This window comes from Oncorhynchus mykiss, chromosome 13 (genome assembly GCF_013265735.2).
Source record: "Oncorhynchus mykiss isolate Arlee chromosome 13, USDA_OmykA_1.1, whole genome shotgun sequence".
Lineage (NCBI taxonomy): Eukaryota > Metazoa > Chordata > Actinopteri > Salmoniformes > Salmonidae > Oncorhynchus > Oncorhynchus mykiss.
This window is the reverse complement of record NC_048577.1, coordinates 41,647,916-41,651,676: the sequence shown is the minus strand read 5'-3', so window position 1 is coordinate 41,651,676 and position 3,761 is coordinate 41,647,916. Positions and strand designations below refer to the sequence as shown.

Genomic DNA, 3,761 nt, shown 5'->3' with positions numbered 1-3,761 from the left:
CAAGGTTTTCACATGTGTTTTTGTCACTGCCAGGATTAGAACCAGGGTCTTCTACAGGACAAGCCAACACCTTGACCATTAGACCAAGGTTTTCACATGTGTTTTTGTCACTGCCAGGATTAGAACCAGGGTCTTCTACAGGACAAGCCAACACCTTGACCATTAGACCAAGGTTTTCACATGTGTTTTTGTCACTGCCAGGATTAGAACCAGGGTCTTCTACAGGACAAGCCAACACCTTGACCATTAGACCAAGGTTTTCACATGTGTTTTTGTCACTGCCAGGATTAGAACCAGGGTCTTCTACAGGACAAGCCAACACCTTGACCATTAGACCAAGGTTTTCACATGTGTTTTTGTCACTGCCAGGATTAGAACCAGGGTCTTCTACAGGACAAGCCAACACCTTGACCATTAGACCAAGGTTTTCACATGTGTTTTTGTCACTGCCAGGATTAGAACCAGGGTCTTCTACAGGACAAGCCAACACCTTGACCATTAGACCAAGGTTTTCACATGTGGAGTTTTCTTACATGTGAAACTGCAAATTCCACATGTGAACGTGAGATCCTCAAGTGAGAAAGTTTTTCACATGTAAAACTGCATATCCGATAACCGCAACTACAATTCACGTGAGGTATAAAAAAAAATATATCCTGTGAAAATGAGGTTTTAACATGTGAACTCTAAATGTAATAGATGTGAAAATATGGTTTAATATATGAAATTTAAGCTCGACATGTGAAAACAGCGATTTCACAAGTGAAAATGTGATTTCACAAATGTGACATATTTTATTGTAAGGGCTGTGGCTCAGCTCTGGACTTCCATCCCAAAAAACGGAAAAAGGAACGGGATTGATCCCGTCAACACTGGTGTTACCACGTTGCGAGTGACGTCACAGAGATTAAGTTGTGGGTCACGTCGAAGGAAGACTTTTCTCAAGAGGATCAGATGGTCCTAATCTTGTTAGGTCATTCACAAGACCCTTCCTCTGGGGTTGTGCAGTTTAACCTGGCCAGAGATGACCTGCTGCTGTGGGTCCTTAGAGTACAGTATGTAGTGGATGGTCAAGTTAGCATCGCACTGTGACGTCATGTCACGCCCTGCCATAGAGAGGCTTTTATTCTCTATTTTGGTTAGGCCAGGGTGTGAATAGGGTGGGCATTCTATGTTAATTTTCTATGTTTTGTATTTCTTTGTTGTTTGGCCGTGTGGTTGTCAATCAGAGGCAGCTGTCTATCGTTGTCTCTGATTGAGAACCATACTTAGGTAGCTTTTTCCCACTGCGTGTTTGTGGGTAGTTTTGTGTCTGCACCAGACAGAACTGTTTCTGTTTTGTTAGTTCTCTTTGTTTTGTTAATCAGTGTTTAGTTCCATTAATAAAAGGATGAACACGTACCACGCTGCACCTTGGTCCTCTCCTTCCAACAGCCGTTACACGTCATCAACCTGAGACCTGAGGTTCAAACCCTGCCAACCAAAGCCATGCCATTTCAATATTGTGGCATCAACCTACACTCTTAGCAAAAAAGATGCTATCTAGGACCAAAAAGGGTTATCTGGCTTTCCCCATAGGAGAAACCCTTTTGGTTCCATGTAGAACCCTTTTGATTACAGGTAGAACCCTTTGGTGTTAATTGTAGAACCTTTTCCACAGAGGGTTCCACATAGAACCCAAAAGAGTTCAACCTGGAACCAAAAAGGGTTTTCCTATGGGGACAGCCGCAGAGCCCTTTTGGAACCCTTTAATCTATGAGTGTACTAAATATGTTTCAAGTTTTATTAGTCGTATGTATGGGATACGCATGGTATATATTGTCTAACGAAATTCTTACTTGCAGGTTCCTTCTCGACAATGCAGCAACAAATACAAGATAAGAATATGAACATAAAGTAAATGGCTCAGTGGAATAGAATAAACAATTTAGTATAAGTAGAATACAGAAAGGTACCATTTAGAGTTCAATATTTACATGTGTATTAGGAAGGGGGGATGGAGGCAGTGTATAAACTGAGCAGTATTAAGAGTCTGGTAACATCAGTTGTGATTTGTGGGTAGCATGAATGTGTGTATGTGTGTACTGGGCCGTCTTCACCACCATCTAGAGAGCCTTGCGGTCATGGACGGAGCAATTACCGTACCAGGCTGTCATGCAACCGATCCAGACGCTCTCGATGGAGCAGCAATAGTTTTTTGAAAGGAAGTAGAGACACTGTTGTGCCCTCTTGATAAGAGTAGTGGTGTTGTTGGTCCATGAGAAGTCCTCGGGGATGTAAAAACTGAGGAACCTAACTTGTGACTCTCTCTACTGCAGTCTCGTTGATGTGGATCGGAGCATGTTCCCTATCAGGCCTACAACTGTGGTGTCATCGGCACACTTGATGGTGGAGTTGGTGTCGTGCAAAGCCACACAGTCGTGGGTGAACAGGGAGTACAGCAGAGGACTGAGGACACACCCCTGGGGGCCCCCTGTGTTAAGAGTCAGTGTGGAGGAGGTGTTGTTACCAATGCTCACAGCCGGTGGTGGTCTGCCCATCAGGAAGTCCAGGATCCAGACGATGGTGGCATCCTTAAAGCAGGTGGGGACAACAGCCTGGGAGAGAGACAGGTTGAAGATGTCCGAGAAGACGTTAGCATGCTGGTCAGCACACACTCTGAGGACGCGGCCAGGGATGCCATCTGGTTGAGAGTTTTCCTCACTTCAGCCTCAGAGAGCGAAAGCACCTGGTCATCCGGATCATATGAATAGAAGTTAGATAAAGGACAAACTTGTCTCTTGCCTGCTTTACTTCCACAAAAGAAAGTTTAATGTTGCTTTATTACAAATCCTTCATCTGCCTAGTCACATTTATGAGTTAAATAAAGCTTAATTCATCTCCTGCTACATTGCATGGGCGGACTGGGACAAAAATTAGGCCCTGGCATTTTATCCGTGCCAGCCCACATCACTGTGCCCACTGCCAACTCACTCCTTTCCACAGAGGGTTCTACCTGGAACCCAAAAGGGATCTTCAGTGCAGTGCAGCATTTCTCAACTATTTCTGTACCAGTGACTGGCGAGAGATGGTCCTTCTCCTCTTTTTTAACAAGCTCATGTTTAAAACAAATACAATATGTAAAAGCCCCACTGGAGATACAACTCACCACTATAACTGTGCCTCTGTTCTAGCCATTTTGTTTGCCTCCCTGTTGTGCTGCCTGTCTCTCTCAGTATTTTCTCTGCTGTCACTGTGCTTTTTGTTCTCGGTCTGTCTGTCTGTCTGCTTAAAGGGCTATTCCACCACTTTTCAATCTCATTTTCATTATCTCCAGCACAATACCAGTGTCTACATATGTGAAACGGCACATATCCACGTTTTGTAGGAAAACATATAAAGTTAAAAGGTTCTACCTGATGACATCATCAAAAGTTACAACATTTTAAGAACAGTGATTTTCAAACACTATGAGATTCACAGTGATGTGGGGAGCAAAAAAATACCCTCCCTTTGGCTAGAAACTCGTGGCAGGATTTGAAAATCACATTTTTTTAAACTTTTAATCCTACCCTGTGATTATAAGGGCACAAGGCAAAACCCAGATGCAGACACAGGAGGCAGATAGTTAGAGTCTTAGTTGTTTAATTATATCCAAAAGGAGTAGTCAAGAGAATGGGCGTGGACTGGCAAAAGGTCAAAACCAGATTCTGAGTCCAAGAGGTACAAAGTTGCAGACAGGCTCGATGTCAGGGCAAGCAGAGGGTCAGGTGGGTACGGAG

At 43.8% G+C, this 3,761-nt stretch overlaps 1 long non-coding RNA gene across 1 annotated transcript; it reads left to right on the top strand.

Moving 5' to 3' along the window:
- Positions 1–1,243: 1,243 nt before the first annotated feature.
- Positions 1,244–3,546, top strand: LOC110487540. Its single transcript, XR_002468283.2, has 3 exons — positions 1,244–1,464; positions 1,845–1,896; positions 2,319–3,546. It is a non-coding gene; the product is annotated as an uncharacterized LOC110487540 (long non-coding RNA).
- Positions 3,547–3,761: the final 215 nt, after the last annotated feature.